The 21,313-nt window shown below is 44.8% G+C and overlaps 1 non-coding gene across 3 annotated transcripts in view; it reads left to right on the forward strand.

Annotated features, from left to right (window-relative positions):
• The window catches only part of LOC119177784 (uncharacterized), a 684,229-nt gene extending 663,431 nt beyond the window's left edge, over window positions 1-20,798 (forward strand). For all 3 annotated transcript variants that reach the window (XR_012895298.1, XR_012895292.1, XR_012895304.1), the window contains one exon: window positions 17,889-20,798. This is a non-coding gene — a transcript (uncharacterized LOC119177784). The remainder of the gene's footprint in view (window positions 1-17,888) is intronic.
• The last annotated feature ends 515 nt before the right edge of the window (window positions 20,799-21,313 follow it).

Consider the following 21,313-nt stretch of genomic DNA (forward strand, 5'->3'; position numbering starts at 1 on the left):
ACCTTCGCGTTGTTTTGTGACGTGACTGTTACAAGTATTGAAGAGACGTGAGCTTGTTAAGACGTCAGCATCACAGCAGCTCACCTTGCATCGTTCTCAAGGCGGCGTGCGCCAGCAGGCTGTTTTGTTCCGGGACGCGACGAGTGATCTTGCGAATGTACGAAGTGCATGCTCAAGGATATTATTTCAGCATTTTGGCTACCTTAGGCACCTATTTCCAAGCGGTCAAATCAGAAAAACACCAACACTCATGCAGCGCATTTTTTTCTTTTGCTTCAACAGCGGTAGAGTTTGTTGTTTACGCTGGCTGTGCCAGCGTTCCATTTTCTGATATTCGGGCAGCTTCGGGTTGTCTTGGGATCCCCACACACATGACCACGACGCCGTTTCCTGCCAAGACCGGAACTAGCTGACTGACCCGCTGGCTAGCTCTGACTGCAAGAGAGCTGCCAGAGGCCTAAAAGTCGAAGCACCCCATTGTTATCGTGTTCTCTCAGTAGATCGTTCAGACACCTTCCGGTCGATCCGACATAACAAGCACTGCATAAAAGGGGGGTCATATGTCACACAGGTCCCGTTAATTAGGGAGGCGATCGCCGGGCTAATTCCAAGGGCCGAAGTATCGGCAACCCGAACCGAACCACGAAAGCGTGAACAATTTAGAAGTGGTCTTTTTGGCGCGCCAGCGGACGCCGGCTGTGGCCCAAAGAACAAGTCAGAGCCGAGAGTTGATAGACAAAACAGAATAATATTGTCAATAATGGCAGATCATAACAATACACAAGTATGCACACTCCACAATAGTTGAATACAATATGTCTCCCAAACAACGTACTACACAGTACAATCAGTCACACTTGAAACAACGGACACAGACAACAATACGCACTACAATGCAGTCGCATGCATTGAACAACCAAGACCCTTAAAGACTAAAGAGATAGAAAACCTATTCAGTCCAAAGTTCTTGGAACAAAAGTCTTGATGATACTCTTCCGAGAATCACTCACTCCAAGTCCAGCGTTGTTGTCGTTCCGCGGCCCCCCAAGTTTCTCTTCCAGGAAACCTCACGCCTTCAATAGGCCACTCTCCAAGCTTCAAACTTCTTTGCCGGAAACACGTCGGCTTCGCACACGCAGCTGTTGCCACGCGTCTTCGCTCGATAGCGGTAAACACACACTCTTGCCTGTAGCTCGAGTCGTCACCCCTCAGGTGGAAATCATCTTCTTCTCCTGCTTTGTCTCCACGGACAAACCTTCGCCGACTACACGGCGGAATCCCTACGCGCTCTGGCGCTAACTTCCGTCTTCTCCTGATCTCTCACCTCGGCTGCTCCATTAAATACCTTCCGCGCGAGATTCCAGAAAGTTCTCGTCATTTCGTTGGCGCGATACGCAGCGAAGGCTGGGGAGAGGTCGAGACGGTTCGAATGCCGTCCGTGACGGATGACTCAACCCGGCATAAACCACGCGCCTCTCCATCTAGAAAACTCGAGTGCTTGCTCGGCCGCCATGGTGGGGTGAGGGGGTTCGTCGGCGAGCCTACGCTTCCGAGAGGAGAGGGTCGCGCGCCCGGGGAGTCTTTAGATGTTTGTTTTCTTTTTTTTATTTATCGTTGTCCTCGCGGCGCCACTGCGGCATTTCGTCGCGAGAATTTAACGGCACGCCCTTTTGGAGCGCTCGTTCTGTGACACTGCCCCCCGCGTTAAGAATATTATCCCATAATATTCAAAACCACACAAACGAGCGCGAACAGTAACCACACACTCTGAAAGACTGTAACATAGTCCGTCGCTCTTGACACGTCATATTCACAATATATCACTCAATACAACTGTACATTGCAATTCAATCTCATAACACATAGAGTATAGCCACAGGTACATGAATACAATGCTCCATCACATATTCCAGACAACACAAATGTACAAATTTCTTTCATTACAATCATTGCACAATTCTATACATCACATCACCGTAACAGAAATTTTGACTCACTCGACATACAGTTGTGACACAGGATAACAAAACACAACACATTGAGGCTTAACACAGACAAACGCATTCCAATTTGAGCTCGGCACCTATCCTGAGTACTTCGAGCTGCGCTTGCGCCCTTTTTTGCGGTGCTCGTTCGACCTCTTCTTGTTTTTCCTCGTTCTTTTTCGGCGAGCCCTTTCCAATGACGGTATCTGAGGCGGCGTCTCAGCCATCGTTGTCACTTCCGACACCGTTAACGGGTCATAACATTCGACGGAGCCTGTCTGTTTATTTACCAGCTTGTTCATGTCTCTACATTTGGCCCGGCTGGCCGACTCCGTCACCTTTACACTGCCTGTCGGTTGAGGTCGTGCCGACGTACGTCCAGCTGCCCAGCACGTGAACTCATTCAACACGATCATCTTATCATTCATGGTCCCTTGCATCGCGGCTTCACCTTGGGCTCGAGGGAGATCCATCACGGGATGCTCCTCCACTGTATCTCGCGATCGCTGGGTTGGCGAGGGCTCTATTTTCGAGTCTTCCCATAAACGTTTTGGATCATTCGGCCCTCGTGCCCCGTCGATGTTTCCGATGACAAGGTCGTACAGGGGGGTCGTCATGCATAAAGCAGTAACTTTCCCGCTGAAGTACGGGGTTTAGACCTCAGTTTCTGCTTCGGGAAGCATCCGAACCGTACGGTCAATTAGGCAAACCGGTTTCGTTTTGCCTGTTAACTCACTTTCCCGTACCAAATTTCTCCGCACGATAACCGTGGAGCTACCGGTGTCTCTTAACACCGTAGCCTTTTTGCCGCAACTTTTTCAGGCAGCGTTGGCATTCCTTTCGTAACACCGGTTGGCTGTTTTGCCATTAAAGCACCCACAATAGGAACTTTCTCCCCATTTTTCAACTCTACGAATCCATCTGTGACGGCATTATTACCGGATTTCGGTGCCGCTTGCACACAGGATACCTTGTGAGTTTGACCCGCTCCGTTTCGACATGCGTCTGCTTTGTGCCCAGTCTGACCACACTTAAAACATTTTACTACCGTAGGCCTCGTAAAGATCGTTCGACAGTTTTTCGCGCGATGACCCACTCGGTTACACAGAAAACAACGCGGAGTGCTCTCCAGTGCACGCTTCTTTTCTTCGGGAGCCGATTTCTTCGAATCTTCGGGACAATCCTTCTTGACCTTGGCCAAATTAGTGCAACCTTGCGCTTCCAAGAATTGATCAGCCAATTCAAGCATGCCTTCAAGTGACTCAGCCTTCCTCTCTTTCAAGTACAGCGACGCACTTGGGTGGCAACTAGTAAGAAATTGTTCTCTAATTAGGAGCTCTCTAAGTTCATTGTACTCCTGCGCTGTCCCTGAAGGTTCAATTCATCTGTCGAAATAACGGCAAAGTCGGGCGGCATACTGCGTAGCCGTCTCACCCTCAGCGGGCTTTCCTGTCCGAAATCTGTTCCGGAATCCTTCCACAGTAAATTTAAATCGCTTCAGCAAAGCAGCTTTCACCTTTGCATAGTTGGCTGCATCAGTCGGCGTCAGCCTACCGTAAACACTGAGCGCTTCACCACTCAAGCAAGTACTCAAGGCAGTTGCCCATTGATGTTCCGGCCAATTCTGGCTCCTTGCAATCGTCTCGAATCTGTGAAGGTACGCTTCAAGGTCGTTCTTCCTTTCATCAAACGCTACGAGCAGCTTGCTTGGGTTCAAGCGGAAGCCGTGGTCCTCCCGTTCGCTGCTTTCAACTCTAGCTTGGACCGGAGTTTCGATTCGCTGTTGCAAACGGAGCCGCTCGAGTTCTATCTCGTGCTGTCGCTGGCGTTCACTTTCCTTTCTTTCTTCTTTCGCCCTCTCAGCTGCCAGTCTTTCTTTCTCCAGCTGCAACTTTAATTGCTGCTCTCTTTCTTCTCTCAGCTGTCGCTCCTTTGCCTCTCTTTCTTCTCTCGCCCTTTCGGCTGCCAACTTCTCTCTCTCCAACTAGAACTTCAATTGCTCATATGTTTCTTCTTTCAGTTGTCGCTCGTTTGCCTCTCTTTCTTCTTTCGCCCTTTCAGCGGCCAGCCTTTCTCTCTCCAACTCATCTGCTTTTTTTCTTTCTTGGCCCTCTCAGCTGCCAACCTCTCTCGTTCCAACTCAGCTGCTTTTTCTTCCTTGGCCCTTTCAGCTGCCAACCTCTCTTTCTCCACCGCTTCTTTCTCCTTCTGGCTTACCCACTTCCGTAGTTCGGCGCCAGAAAGACCCATCTTCTCACCAAGAGCTACTAACTTTTCGAGATCCGTTGTGTCCCGCAAATGAAGTCTTGCCACGTGCAAAAAGTATCTGCCTAAATCAGTCTATTGGAACACTCCACTGCACTCGTTAACGAGAACACTGAGCAACACACAAAATCATTTCGATAGCAGTATACACAACTCGAGGCTCTTTCTCACTACTTTGGACACACTGTGCACCAAAAGGTCCTAGTCGCGGACGCCAGATTAATTGTCACACAGGCCCCGTTAATTAGGGGGGCGATCGCCGGGCTAATTCCAAGGGCCGAAATATCGGCAACCCGAACCGCACCACGAAAGCGTGGACAATTAGAAGTGGTCTTTTTTGGCGCGCCAGCGGACGCCGGCTGTGGCCCAAAGAACAAGTCAGAGCCGAGAGTTGATAGACAAAACGGAATTATATTTTCAATATTGGCAGACCAAAACAATACACAAGTATGCACACTCCACAATAGTTGAATACAATATGTCTCCCACCAAACAACGTACTACACAGTACAATCAGTCACACTCGAAACAACGGACACAGACAACAATACGCACTACAATGCAGTCGCATGCATTGAACAACCAAGACCCTTAAAGACTAAAGAGATAGAAAACCTATTCAGTCCAAAGTTCTTGGAACAAAAGTCTTGATGATACTCTTCCGAGAATCACTCACTCCAAGTCCAGCGTTGTTGTCGTTCCGCGGCCCCCCAAGTTTCTCTTCCAGGAAACCTCACGCCTTCAATAGGCCACTCTCCAAGCTTCAAACTTCTTTGCCGGAAACACGTCGGCTTCGCACATGCAGCTGTTGCCACGCGTTTTCGCTCGATAGCGGTAAACACACACTCTTGCCTGTAGCTCGAGTCGTCACTTCTCAGGTGGAAATCATCTTCTCCTGCTTTGGCTCCACGGACAAAACCTTCGCCGACTACACGGCGGAATCCCTACGCGCTCTGGCGCTAACTTCCGTCTTCTCTTGATCTCTCACCTCGGCTGCTTCATTAAATACCTTCCGCGCGAGATTCCAGAAAGTTCTCGTCATTTCGTCGGCGCGATACGCAGCGAAGGCTGGGGAGAGGGCGAGACGGTTCGAATGCCGTCCGTGACGGTTGACTCAACCTGGCATAAACCACGCGCCTTTCCATCTAGAAAATTTGAGTGCTTGCTCGGCCGCCGTGGTGGGGTGAGGAGGTCCGTCGGCGAGCCTACGCTTCCGAGAGGGGAGGGTCGCGCACCCGGGGAGTCTTTAGATGTTTGTTTTCTCTTTTTTTTCTTCATCGTTGTCCTCGCGGTGCCACTCCGGCATTTCGTCGCAAGAATTTGGCGGCGCGCCCTTTCTGAGCGCTCGTTCTGTGACATCATATAGGCAACTTCCCGGGAGCATGCCACATATCTGCTTCTATGCTGAACTGTACATTCAGTTGCTGACTGCGTTTTCAGGCGGTTTGTAGGTTTGGTGAGGAAGAATAATTTGAACGGTGTAGAGAACAGAACCTGAACTCCCGCTTGCTTTCCGATTTCCTTGAGGCTGTGAGTTACCTTGTGTTTGTATGGAACCGCAGATATTCTTTCACTCTCTGTATCCGTGTTGCTCAGATTCTGTCGCTGTCTCTGCTCTGCCCTATTAGTCCGCAAGATAGTCTCAGCAACATAACTGATAAAGGCCTCAAGAATACCCGAAGCCTTAAGCCGGGAAACGAGCTTTGAAGCTTGCTGAGATGTTGTGAACGCACGACCTATTTAAGGCATTTTAAACACAGGTTTGTGCTATGCCTTGCTAACTAAGTTGCTGTGAGCGGAAGAAAAAAGAAGTAAATGTTTCTGCGCACGTGGTTCATAACACAAACAAATGTAGTGTGAGCTAAATAAGAGTCTTAAATCCAGAAAGCGTAACTTGTCACTCTCGGGCATTTCTGGGTCAACACAAGAGACTTTAAACAATCTTCAAACACGCCTGTCATTTCAGCCACAATCGAGTGGAATGTAGAAGGGTTACAATTTAGGAGAGCCAAGAAGTCATCCTCGTGTCTGGATACTTATACGACATGTGTGCCCTCTAACTTTTTCAGCAGTTTATTGCCCATTTTCACCAACATTAGATCACCGAGAAGAGGTGCTATGCATGAGTCGATTGAAACACCTTTTTTCTTCAGATAATTGCAATCATTCTATTGAACAACAGTAGAGGTAACGTACAGCAAAACATGGTCAAGAAAATCTCGCGCACTGATGCCAATTTTTTATTGTAATTTCAATTCCCCTAAGACTTTTTGTTATCCCTTATTCATTCGAATACCTCCTCGTGAGGCAGTGAGTAGCGTAGGTCTTTATGTCAATTGAAAAACCGAATACATTAGATTGATTTGACTGTTTGAAAAATTCTATCAGTGCCTACTAGATTCTCGTCAGAAATGAGTCAATAATCAGTCTCACAAAATCTACAAACCCCCTAAAAACGCAGTAATCAAAGGAATGTAGAGTTCAGCATCGAAGCAGGTATGCGGCATGCTCCCGGGAAGCTGTCTATAGAAGCCCCCTTTCATGCGGTTTTGGTTAAGTCGGAACGACCGGAAGGTGCCTAAACGATCGACTGAGAGAACACGCTAACAATGTTAGAAACGGACAGGTGATTTTCTTGCTCAGCACTTAACTGAGTCACTGTGTGCCCCTTTTCAACGTCACAGTGATGCGGTACAAGCATAAGAATTAGCGCACCCGAGTCATCGTCGAGGCCGTGCAGATGGCACGCGAACAGGTGTCTTGCATTACCAAGCCCTCTGTGTCTCTGTCCGAGAAGGAACTGAGGTTCCTCGAAGATGACCATAGTTATAGCGTGAGAACAGAACGACGACACAGAGACAAGAAGAACACGAAGGACACCGTGTCTCTATGTCGTCGTTCTTTTCTCGCGCTGTAACTATCGTCATGTCATACCAACTAGCCCAAGCTGCCACACTTCTAAGTTCTTCGAAGGTTTCGGTGTGCGCAAGTAGTTATATTACTTTTCCTTTTCTGTTTTGTTTCTTTGTATACTTTTCTCGCCTTTTTCTTTGCTTTCGTTTTTTCCCTTACCAATGTACTGCTCTTTGTGCCACATGGATTTGTCACATTGCTTACTGTCTCTTCTATAAGTTTTCGTGCTCTGCGCAGTGAACTCAGTTGGAAGTTAGCGTTCGTGTCCATCGTGTCCTTTTTGTTTGTGTCGTGGTTCTGTTCTCGCGCTATAACTATCGTCACATCGTGCACTCACCTGTTTTGTTTCGCTTCTTTCATGTCTGCCAGCTGCTGCGCAGTTTTCTGGAACTTAATTTCTTGGTAAAGAGCTTGCAGTCTTCATCTATTGAGCTTTGCTTATTTGCTGTGGCTGTCACTTTTCCCCTTATGATCAGCGCACAAAAAAGAACAAAAAAATACAAAAGACTGCACTACACAAGTGCTGGGCTAGTTGGAACAGACTCGCCCCACTGCGGTGGTCTAGTGGCTAAGGTACTCGGCTGCTGACCCGCAGGTTGCAGAAGTGAACACCGGCTTCGGGGACTGCATTTTCGATGAAGGCGAAGCTGCCGTAGGCCCGTGCGTTCAGCAAACATTGCGTTGGGTTTAGTCGGTACATAGTACAATAGGTGAACTTCTTTATCACGAACAATACAGAAAAAGAGAAAAAAAAGAAGGTGACTAATTAGAGAGAGAAAAAAAGAAGGTGAGGAAAGAAACAGATTGACGCCGCTTTGTTTATTTCCTCAACTTTGTTTTTTTCATTTTCCGTGTTGTTAGCGTCAAAGAAGTTCACTTCTTGATGAGCTGTGCTTTGAGCCTTGGGTGCTCGTTGAAGATCCCTAGGTGGTAGAAATTACCGGAGCCCTTCACTACGGCATCTCTCATAATCATATTGCCGCATTGAATATGGTGCACCAAGAGAACAATGAAGAGCACGCGCAGCGAGAGAGAAAGACGAGGTTCTCATCTGATCAGTTTTTCAGTGTTTTGGTATAATAAAGTGAGTTGTTCTGTATTTAACTGCTGGTGTTTCTGCATTGTGATACTGGTGGAGGTGCTGGTTACACAGTCGGTACACATGACAACCGTCCCGCATCCAGCCCAGAAAGACTTCCACGCATCGACACTCCCGTTCACAGCAGCAGCCACCACCTGTTCGGCCTAAGCTCAGAGTTCGGTCCATTGCCGGAAAAGGTAACCATGACAGAAAGCATGACGGTGCCTTGAAGCACTGGTCTCAGCATGTCCAGCCCAAGCATGACACAGGTGACTGTTTTGAACCCTTGAACTCCGGTGGACTTCCACGGAAACATGACTGGCTCGAGGAATACGAGCACACAGCGAAAGCGAACGGGTAGACCACCACACAGAAATTGGGCTACGTGTATTTTCCGCTTGAAGACGGAGCCCGAACATGGTTTACGAATCGCGTGTGGTAGTCTTGGGACGAGTTCCGACAGACGTTCCTCGACGTGTTCGGCCACCACTTCATAAAACTGACATCTAGCGTACCCCTGACCATAGGCCCCGGTGATTTCATTGTGGAGAAGCAGGCCACATCGTTCGGTATTGCCCATATTGTGTCGAAGCGTACTAATGATTCCTTTCCACTATTTGTCGGCGCCATTTCAATGAAACGCCTGACGTCTACACGATTGTCATGACCTCTCGCGACGTTCCTCTTGGGTTTCGGTCGCGCTCACACTCTCCTGGGCGTTTTTCTCCATTCTCTACACGGAGCACCACTGACATGCCGAGAGGAAACTTTCCCAGTCCACGACGGGGAAAGTAAAAGCAGGAACCACAAAGGGGATGGTTGCGAATCGTCGAACTGATGAAAATCCCCAATACTGCTGAGCGAAGAGACATTAATTTTCAATGACTCGACGAAAGATTAGGTTGTTATTGTCGAAGTTGCAATTACGATTGACAGACATGATGTTATGGCATTGGTCGAGACTGGCGCGGACTTCTCAATAATGAGTGAGAGTCTGGCAGACAAGCTGAGGAAGGTTAGAATGAAATGGATGGGACCACAGACTAGAGGGGCTGGAGGGCAGCTACTCACATCTACCGGTAAGTGCAGCGCCAGAATAAGATAGGGGATGCATCCTTCGTCACAACTTTTGTTATTCTTTCCGAGTGTTGCAGACAGGCAATCTTAGGGATGGATTTTTTGCGTGAATATGGTGCCATCATCAATACACTGGACGGTTTACTGACCTTTTCAGCAGATCAAAGCGCAGCGCTACACCGAAAATCCGTGCGCGTCATTGACGACATGGCCGTACCTCCATAATCGTGCCACGTTGTTTCGGTCACGTGCAGCGCGGAGCATACTGGGGAAGGAATTGGTGAACAAGTATTGACGCTTCTACTCTCTCGCGGTGTTGCAATTGCCAGAAGTGTCGTCAATGTTGTGTGCGATGAAGCAAAGGTTCTTTTGATGAATTTCAGCAACGAGTGACGATACATTACACAAGGCACTACTGTTGCCTACTTCAACGAGATCACCGGAATGCGCGAGTGCTGCGTAGTAAAACAGGACGAGCCGCAAGCCACATCAGTCCCACCACCCATTAACGTAAGCATAAATTTATCACCAGCGCAGAGACAGCGTCTCCTAGATTTTCTTCAACAGTTCAAGTACTCTTTTTCATCCACCATGAGGGCCAGTCAAACGCCAATGACGAAGCGCCGGATAATAACGGAGGGGATGGCAAGACCAATACGACAGAACCCATACCGTGTAGCACCATAAGAGAGTGAAGTAATTCAGGAACATGTGAAGAAAATGCTCGACGATGACGTCATCCAGCCGTCAAGAAGCCTTTGGGCATAGCCGGTAGTGCTGGTCAAAATGAAAGACGGAAGCTTGTCATTTTGTGTCGACTACCGCTAGCTCAACCATGTAACAAAGAAAAACGTATACCCATTACCGCGCATCGATGATCCATTGTACAGGCAGAGGTATACACGGTACTTCTCGTCAATGGACTTAAAAAGCGAGTATTGAAAAATTGAGGTCGACGAGCGAGATAGAGAAAAAAACGGCTTATGTAACGCCTGACGGGCTTAATAAACTTAAAGTGTCGCCCTTCATATTGTGCTCAGCCCCCGCACGATTTCAGAGACTAATGGATACCGTTCTGTCAGGCCTTAAGTGACAGACATGTCTGGTCTATCTGGATGACGTCAGTATTTTTTGAAAAGCATTTGAGGAACACCTGAGCAGGCTGCTATCGGTATTCAGGGCAATAAGGTCTGCCTGTCTGATGATAAAACCCGAGAAGTATCATTTCGGTGTCAAGAAGCTCCATTATTTAGGACATGTTTTGAGCCACGATGGTGTTTGACCTAATCCTGATAACATTGCGGCCGTCAGAAAATTTCTGGCGCCAACAGATAAGAAAGCAGTCAGGCGTTTCCTTGGCATCTGCGCATACTACCTAACGTTTATTGCCAATTTCTCACGCATAGCCTCGCCGTTAACACGACTAACAAGAAAAGACATTTCGTTCATTTGGGGCGATGATCAACAAGGGGCATTTGACGATCTCTGACAACGCCTGCAGACACCGCCTGTGCTTGCTAAATTTGATGAGGACGCTCCTACTATGGTCCACACAGATGCCAGCAACGTGGGTTTAGGCGCTGTACTCGTCCAGTGGCAAGGATCAGCTGAGCGGATGATCGCATATGCTGGTAGGACGCTTTCCCGCGGCAAGTCCAACTACTCCCCTGTCATTCTTATAACACCCCTGTCATTCCTATTCACAAATATCTGTAGCTTGATACCCAAGCATTACTTGCTTCGTAGCCTAATTTCTTCATCCTCAAGCGATGTAGTCATGCAAACCGAAACGTGGCTTAACACGTCTATCCTTGATTCTGAGTTGTTACCAGCCTTTCCTAATTTTGATATATTTCGTAAAAATAGACCCGATGGTTCGCGTGGTGGTGGCGTTCTTATTGCTGCTAACCGATCTTTGCTCTGCACGTTAGTAAACGTATCATCAAATTTAGAATTCTTATGGATATGTTGTGATGCTATATTGCTGCATAGGCATATCAGTGTCTGTTATCGACCCCCTAATAGTGTCAGCTCGTTTATTGAAAACTTCCATGTATGCTTGCAAACCATAAATGAAGCCTATCCTAACTCTCCCATACATCTCAACTCACACGCGTCTCACACCTCAACAAGTCACGCTGCCAACACGTGTTTCATTTCATTCTTCAAACATTGCCGACCTACTTTTTACAACGCACGCCGACATCTGTTCCTCATTAACTTATCTCCCACCACTGAGTGATCACTGTGTAGTTTATGGCACCTTGACTAGGTATGTAATTAATACCAAGAAAACTATAAAACCTCGATTTTGTATGACAAAGGGGACTACGCTTCCACGACTGATGAGTTAGCTGTCCTTAGTGATGATTTCAAAAATCACTATCAATCACGCTCAATCAAAACTAACTGGTCTATGTTTAAAAATTAGATCTTGCGTGTAACCACATATTATAAACCCATTATTATTGCTAAAGAGCGAGCACAGTCCTCGCGGTTTAACGGTAAAATAAAAAAAACTCAACAATAGGAAAAAAAGATAATTCAGATCGGCTAAGATTTCCAATACTGAAACGGCTTGAGCTAAGTATTTCGCTGCAGCTAACGAGTATTTAACTTCCACCGCGCAGGTCAAAAGTCACTTTTACGGGACCACGCTACCTTCTTCACTGCACAACAATCATAAACAGTTCTGGAAAACTGTTTAACCCGAAAAAACGGAAGGTATTCCGCTAATAGATTCCGATGGCTGTCCCATTGCCGAAGAGGATGTCGCTGTTGTACTAAACAACACGTTTTGCTTGGTTTTCACCCGTGAGTTCACTCAGAAGCTTTCTTCATATTCGCCTTACGTGCATTCGCTCATGAATTGTATTACCTTTATTCGGAGTGGCATTGTGCACATCATCAACAACTTGAAAAACTCGTCCGCAGCTGGAACTGATGGTATCAATACCAAAGTGCTCAAAAACACCAAACATGTAATCAGTATCAATTGATCACTATTATTGCAGCAATCATTACATTCAGGTTCAGTTCCAGAGGACTGGTGGATCGGGAAGGTTGTTCCTGCATTCAAGAAAGGTAATCGGTCCTCTCCTAGCAATCACCGTCCAATATGTATGACTAGTGTCTCTTGCAAAATAATGGAGCATATAGTGTACTCTGAAGTAGCGCATTTTTTTTTGTCTACTAATAACTTTTTCCATCCCAATCAGCATGTTTTCGTCCCTGCCATTCTAGTGAAACCCAACGAGCCTTTTTTTTGCATAAAATTCATTCTCACCTTGATAAAAATATCCCGTTGATGCGGTATTCCTTGATTTTTAAAAAGCAATTGACAAGGTTTCCCATCGTCACTTACTGCTTAAACTTTTATGTCTTAACTTAAACTCGTCCGTGCTGAACCGAATTCTTGAATTTCTAACCAGTCACCGACAGTTTGTTATCGCTAACTCTTGCTAATCTCGCCTTTCTCCCGTTCACTCTGGCGTTTCACAAGGTACTGTACTGGTCCCCTTCGCTTTTCAATATACAATAATGACTTGCCACGTAACATCACCTCATTTATTAGACTATTCGCCGATGATTGCGTGTCGTATCACCCTGTAAATAATGCCTCACATTCTTCTGTTTTACAGTCAGATCTTTGCACTATACAACAATGGTGTGAAGATTGGTTAGTGTCGCTAACTGTCAACAAAACTTTCCTAATGACTATTCATCATCGTAATAACTACATCGCTAACACTTACTTTCTAAACAACTACTATTTAGCCGCTACGAACACTACCAAATACTCAGGTGTTCACATCTCATGTGATCTAACATGGACTTTACACATCGTTAGCATAACTATCTCACCTAATAAAGTTCTTGGATACCTACGTTGCAACCTTGCTTCGGCATCTGCTGCTACTAAACTAATAGCTTATAAAAAACTCACCAGGCCTGAACTGGAGTATGCTAATGCCAATTTTGATCCTCATCAAGCTAACCTTAACACTATGCTCGAATCAATTCAGAACCATGCTTCCAGATTTATTATCTCAAGTTATTCAAATAAAATAAGTGTGTCAGCAGTCAAACACCAGCTTGAGCTTCCTCATCTTGCCTCTCGCCATAAAATTTCACGCTTGTGCTTGTATCATAAGTTTTTTTATTCCTCGTCTCCTGGCAATACATTAATCAGGCCTGCTCATCAGACATCACGATATCATCTCCCCAAAGCAGTATATTCCGTACGCCCAAAAACAAAGACCTTCCAGAAGTTATTTTTCCTCTAGACAGCACATGAATGGAATTTCCTTCCCGCCCACAACGCCATGTCATCTCAGTTCAATCAATTTAAAAAAGCCGTAAAACACCATATTGTATCTTTATAATTTTTTTCTATATTTTGTTATTGTTTATGCCAACTTGCTCTTTTTTGTTTCATCTGTTAAAATTTTATTGCCCACCCATCATGTGATGTTTCTCAGGACCCTTGAGTTATGAATAAACGAATAAACGAATCCTTTCCATGGACCCCCACGCATGCCGTATTGATAGGTTCGCCTTCTGCATGAGCGTTCACAGATATGCCTCTCTACTTATCCATTGTTGTTAGTCGGTATTTGTGGCGCCTTCTCTTCTGCGTCCGTGTTTGCATCATGCCTTGTCTTTTCAGGCGAATCAAAGAGTTGTCGCTCCGTGTTTCTTGACGCAGAATATCATTACACAGGGTTCACTCCCAATACCACGATATGATTACGAGGGACGCTGTTGTCGAGAGTTGAGAAAAGTTTGGCCACCCGGTGTTTTTTAAGGTTCATTGACGTCACACGATACACAGCCCTCAACCATTTCGCCGGTCTTCACACATGGTGACAGGACGGAAAGCCTCCCGAAAAGCGCGCTTCGAACCAATCATGTCCGCGTAACCAAAGAACATATTTATTGACAAAAAATCCTAAAAAAATTCATGACAAAGGCATCAGTGCGGCCCATGCCGCCAGCAGAAAGTGCACGAGCCACACGCAGTACGCGTTTTCATGGCTCCAACGTCTTGCTGAAGCGCAAAACGTCCATTTCCGCGTTGCTGTTGTTTAAAAGTTTCGAAAAAGAATGCAGAATGCACCATATTCGTTATGCCTGCCTTTCTTGGTGAATCTGTTACAGAGAACTTTAGAACCTCAACTCATTTTATTACTTTGAAAGCCCAACAGGGGCATTGCATAAGGGGTAGGTTTATGTATGTTTATTATACTTGTTAGAAACACCATTTCAGTAAGCAATATTAAACAGAGTATGGGTGCACGCGTACGTGATTCTGTGATATACACGCGTACGTGATTCTGTGATATACACAAGCAGTTGGAATGATGAAAAGGACATACAGTAATTTTTCTTATGAAAAATGGTGAGATATCTCTTGTGTGCATGCGGGGGCGCTGCTTAGGGTAGCAATTCGGTGAGCCAGGCTGTTGCAATATGTAGCTGTGCGAAAAAAATAACTTGAAAAGGTAGTACGAGTGCGGGGGCGACCCACACGGTTATAGTAGCCAGTACGATGTGAAGTTCAACCAGCGGGAATAATATACGGTGGTTGATTAAGTGAACAATGATAAAACTTCTGAAAGAGAGATAAGGATTATACACGGCGACGAGAAGGAAGGGTCGGCAGACCCAAGTCTTTTCGCAATGATGACACGCTGACATGATATGAATATTGAAAGTGTATGAACTTCACAGCACGGTTTTGCGCGGTTTCGAGAGCGTTGCTTATATAAGTTTTTGGAGGGTTCCATACTGCGCTTGCGTATTCGAGTTTAGTGTGAGTTATGGTTTGATAGGCTGATAGTCTGACATGCTTTGAGGCTTGTTTTGTGGGGCGATTAAGGAAACCAAGTGCCTTATTAGAAGATGAGATGACGTTAGTAATCTGTGCGTTCCAAGATAAAAAAATTAGTTAAGGTAACACCGAGGTATCTTTATGAGGGCGAAGCTTCTAATGCTATGTTATTGACTGAATATGAATAGAACAAAAGGTTACGTCGTCGGGAGAATGTCCAAACTTTGCAATTAGCGGGGTTTAGTTTTGTTAGCCCACATTCACCCCATTGTTTCAGACAATTATTATTTGTGAGAAGAGAAATTTGGTCAAATGTATTAGTAATGGTTTTGTAATTGACGCAATCATCTGCAAACATACGGATAATACAAGTTATGTGAACGTTAATATATATTAAAAAGAGGAGAGGCCCAAGAACAGATCCTTCAGGAACTCCGGAAGTTACTCGTAGTGAATCAGAGGTGTTGTTGTTAATAAAGACAAACTGAGAGTGATTATCAAGAAATGATTCGATTCATCGTAAGATATTGAGGTGTAAATTTGCCAAAGATAGTTATAGTAGCAATCGTTGATGTGGTACCTTTCAAACGCTTTCACGAAGTCTAAAAATATGCCATCTGTCTATAGATTAGTACCGAGATTTGTGTGAAAATCATGCGGAAACGCCGCCAAGTGGGTTTCGCAAGAAAGTCCTTTGCGAAGTCCGTGTTGTTGAAGATAAAAAAATCATTCGAGTCTAAATTTTAATGATTTCTGTATGAATGACATGTTCTATAATTTTGAACGGTACGCTGGTAAGTGAGATGGGGCGATAGTTAAATGGGGAATTCTTGTTCCCTGATTTATAGATTGGAATAACCCTTCCCACCATCCAATCATGAGGTATGATGTCGGTGGAAAGTGACTGAGAAAACAATAGACATAATTAAGCAGCACTGATATCTTTAGTTTTTAACACTTTTGAGTTTATGTTAACGACTCTAGCTGAAGATGATAGTTTGAGATTGTCAATCAAAGAGAAGATACCATCGACATGAAAAGTTATCGCTGGCATGCAATTACGTGTGCTCGTCGCTGCATAAACAAACAGTAGGCTAGCTTCTTTGGTGAAAACTGACCCAAATACTGCTTTAAATTTGTTAGCACACTCTTCGTCGTTGACCGTTGTTAATAAAGACAAACCGTCTTTTTCGTCGTCTTTGTTAATTAGCGTGTTGCTTTTTTTTACCTCGAGGACTAATCACCTGCCAGAGTTTTTTCGGATTGTTGACCAGCATTTTGGGTAGGTCTTCATGAAAGAACGATTTTTTCCCTTGCCGGACAGCTGATAAGTATGCGCGTTCCGCTGTGTAATATTTATTCCATGCGCATGCATTTGTTGTATCCTTTGCTGCTTGGTATAAACGTTTTTTTTTGTTATCCAACCTTTTCAAAGAATTGCTGAACCATGGTTTTTCTGGTTGCGTTCGTAATGCTATCTTTGCAATATACCTGTCTGCTAGGCTGTTTAATGTTTCTGTAGCTATTTCGCAGTTTGTGTTGATAGTAAGTTCCTTGTAAAACGCCTAAAATGAGGCTTAAAAACTCACACAGGTTATTCGACATAGCTTCGTAGTTTCCTGTTTTGTAAACTTGTATAGTTTTTTGTACTTCATGTCAGGCACGGAATCGCCCCGAATTCGAAGGACGCGTGAATGACATTACGGTCACTGATTTCTTTAGGATAGATGATTGACGGTATTTTGGTTGGTTTGTTATTAATATATCTAATGTGTTAGCTGTGTCTTGTGTGATATGTGTATGTTGGGACACTAGTTGACAAGGATTAAAATCAAGACAAAGGTCAAGAAAGTTTTTTACCTCTGTCTGAGTTACTAAGTGGGGAGCTAAGTTATGCCAATCAATGTCGGGAAAATTAAAGTCTCATAAAAGCAGAAGGCTAGCCTTGGTGTGCTTTGATGTTATATCGCAGAGGGCATTGTTTAGTTCAATGGTGAAATCCGGGCTACCGCGAGGGAAAGGGGGTTGATAGCAAACACCCACTAGTAGTGATTGCGGAGCTGTGTGACAATGAATGAAAAGTAATTGTAAGTTTGACATGATACTTAAAATGGAACACGATAATTTTTGGCTGACATCTATGAGAACACCTCATCGTGTATCCAGACGGTCAGCACGAAACACGCTGAAGTTGGGCAAATAGGCCAGTACTTCCGAGTCTGCAATGTGGTCGCCAAGCCAAGTTTCGGTAGGAATTAACATGTTGCTATTAGAAGTCAGTGCAAGGTTTTAAACTTGTTCGGGTTTTGAAATGAAGCTGCGTATACTAGTGAAGATTACTGAGATAGGAAGACGTGACTTGCATGTTGGTTTGGGGCGACGGATTATTTTTGCTTTGCCTTGTGGTTGCTATGCTTTTTTGACTGTTTGAGAAGTTTCATCTTGTATGTGCCACTTTGGGCCCATGGAGAATGTTTTGAAACGGGAGGAATAGGGTGCACATTTATCTTTAGCAAAGACGACATGGTGTTTACCGACGTTCCTAACAGCTGGTGAAAAATTTTCCGCCACAATAATGGATTGGCTGTCAGGGTCTCTATTTGTTAAAGGGAAAGAAAGTGTGAGGGGAACATATTTGTTTCGTTGCAAGTGGTGCCTTTGTAGCGTTCCAGCCTAGCAAACATCGTTATGCGTAGTATAAATGCCCATTTATTTTTATTTTTGTTTATTTCAGATACCGACAACTCAGGCAAGGTGCCATTACAAACATCTAAAATGTATGAAAGTGAAGAAAGTGTCAACGATGAAATACTGGGCACATTGTTCCATCCAGAGCCAATCCGACCTGCCACAAAATCGTCTGTAGGAGTCACGTCTGAAGAACCTTCCATCGAGGCAACAAATGCGGAACAGGTGACGGGAAACCCAGTTGAAGAACTGTCAATTACAGCTGACAGTGTATTCCCCAGTACTGAAAGTAGCACAAGCAAAACTTCTAAGACGAGTCACATGCTTACAACAGTGCCACAAGCTCAGAAATCAACGAACTTAACTTGGGCAACGCCGAAGGGCACACACAGTCATTATTCAGAACAGACGAAACTGACACGAACTTCGATGAATTCAGCTGATCAAGAGGTCACTACTGAGACAACCACTCCAGCTGTTACCGATCACGTTTCCATTCAGGATACACAGGCCACCTTAGCTTCTACCACCACTGTTGCACCATCAGCAGTGTTTCGGAGAACCGATAATGTGGAAGTGAACAAATCTGTTCAATCATCTGTAGCTACGAACACCACTATTACATTACTCCAGAATATTAACTCGACAAAAGAGGATAAAGGCTACGTGTCAGCGCATATCTATAATGTAAACAACCAATACACTAAAAGCTACCGCGCAATACCCACTGAGGTCGGCACTGCTTTTGCAGCACAGTATTCTGTTACGCATGACAAAATACCATACAGTAGTCAGTACACAAAGACAACTCTTCCACTTTTTATTGAATCCATTTCAAAAACAACCCTACTTCCAACTGCTTCTAGTGGTGACGTAGACATGTTAGTGTCTACATCGCCGTCACCACAACTTGCTTCGGCACTACCAAGGCAGACTAGTGGAAACACTGAAGGCACTTCATTTCCTACTAGTGAACTGCAGGTGAACGGTGGAAGTGCACAACAAAAAAATGAGGCTCATGTCACTAAAACAGAAGTTATAATAAATCCGCAGATTGTGGCAACCGATTTCAGCAAAACATCTCCCGAAGGGCATAATGGTGCTAACAGTGTGTTTACCTGGACTGACGAAAAAACCGCAATGCCGGTTCTGACGCCAACACTAAAAGCTGGCAGTCTTCTCGCATCACTTCTAAACAGTGACTCACCAATGCATTCTCACACCAAAGCTGAAGTTAGAAGGGAAGGTGACGTAAGACAAGCAACTATTTTAAGCCCAAAAGGGCTGTCGCCAGTTCCTGTAAAACATTTTAAGGATGGCCGTAGTGATAGTCAAGATGGTGTCACTTTGTATCCCCGCCGCACACTGCTAAACGCTGCACTCAGCACACCAATGAGTACGAGAGGCCTGACTTTTAGCCCTTCTCGATCTAATTGTCACTCATATATAGTGACAATGCAAACTGCGAAACTACATAGGAACAATGGTGAAGTCATAACAGGTGCTCAGAGAAACACACAAAACGAACCACGGCTTTCTCAAACTGAGTCTGAAGAAGAGTTTGAAAATGAAGTAAATGTGGCAATCAATACAAAAAGTAATAACTTAGGAAACCTCTTAGCACTGTATTACCCAACCAAAGCATACTATCTGGACAACAATGAAAAATGGGAGAAGAAACGTTTAATCCCAAATTCGAGAGCAAGTGCGTCTGCTACCATGAAACCAATTAGCGGTTCAAATCTTCAATCGGCAGTTCAATGGTCAAGTTCTGAAAGCATTCCCACATCATCGCTGGAGCTTTCAGACGACTATAGCCATTCCCTGTCAAATAATGGTTCGCTAGAGCTAGCCACTATTGGTAATCGCAATCAGCTTGATATGCTGCCAACGTACAGAGCAACCCGAAGTTTCATGGATTCACCGACAACTGAAGTGGCTAATCTTTTTGTGAGTAAATGGTCAGATTTTGATTTCTTTGGCCCTGATAGCGGAACTAAAGAAGTGCCGCATATTGCGCGTAGCAACCCTACAACGAAAAGGCCATATTTTGCAGGAATGAGTAAGCAAAAGCCCTTCACAAGTGGGGCAACAGCAAATAAAACGAATAGCACCTATACGGCAATTTTACAGACTTTTCAAGAAGACAATCACAATGCTTCGCTATCCTTGTCTGAACTGCACCTCTTAAAATCTTCCGGGCAAAATCAAATCATTAAGCCCTCAGTCACTGTTCATCTGTCGGCACGCTTCCGAGAAAAAACAAGTTCCGAAACCGAGACGGCGACGAAAATTTCCACTGCCACTTCTGAAGAAAGGGTAACTGATCAATCAAAAGAACTACACTTTTTTTCAAAAAAAGCGCTCACTACCGGAGTCAAGGGCACGTCAACAAGCGCAAACATTCTCCTCGTAAAAAGTGCTAGAAAAACAGAATCAGATGTGAACGAAGAAACAAAACTACAGGTTTCTGAGTCATCTATAGCGTCACAGTTAACGTCACCCAGTAACCAAGAATGGGAAGATGAAGATCACCTAAAGCTAAGTGCGTCTTCTACCAGTGAATCTGCCACTTTGCTCTCGCCGGAACGTACCATTCGCAAGGGCGAGCGTACTGTCTCTCCCAAGAGCGAAAACATATTTATTACAACGGGTGATCAAGCCAAGATTCAGTTAACAACGCAAAGAGAAAAGTACAGTGGAAAGGCAGTGCTGGAACCTCGAGGTCCTACTACGTCAGAAATGACTGTTACATATGCCGCTACGACTCAAACACCCCAAACTTGGTCAACATTGCAGGGGACGATGCTGCTGAAAACAAGGGCTCCTTTGTGCAAATCCACATTTGGACTTTTTCGCCACCCCACTGACTGTAACCTCTTTGTTCATTGTTCTAATTTTGTGCCATTCATCAAGAAATGCCCGGCAAACTTGCATTTTAACGAAAAAATTATGGTTTGTGACTGGCCTTACAGAGCTGGCTGCCTTAGCATTGCTGGAAACTAAGTTCACTGAGTTATACGAGGAGCTTTTTCAGCAAGACGAGTGCCCATTTAAAAACTTCGCAACGCCTTGGTAATAAAAATGACGATAGCGTGTATAATCTTTTCAACTTAGATAAAACTTGTGCGTCCTTCTATTATTTGACACTGCAGGAGAATACATATTTCTGTATACGCGACTCTCATTTTCGGTGTCTAGCATCGGTAGTCACGTTTGTGTATCCTGGTGTACGTCTATAGTTTGTGTTTCACGCACATCTGCGTAGAAGGTTGAGCGTAGTGGAGATCTGCTTGGTCAGGTTCACTGCTCAAACCTTTCAAAATTTTATATTTTCACATTGAATTTCAGGGATTTCTTTACCTAATGGAGGCACTTTTGGCGTCTATCTATCTATCTATCTAGCTATATATCTATCTATCTTGCCGCCTATGACGTTTAGCTGTCTTGGCCATTAAGATAATGGTATCG

Source organism: Rhipicephalus microplus, chromosome 1 (assembly GCF_043290135.1).
Source record: "Rhipicephalus microplus isolate Deutch F79 chromosome 1, USDA_Rmic, whole genome shotgun sequence".
Classification (NCBI taxonomy): Eukaryota; Metazoa; Arthropoda; class Arachnida; order Ixodida; family Ixodidae; genus Rhipicephalus; species Rhipicephalus microplus.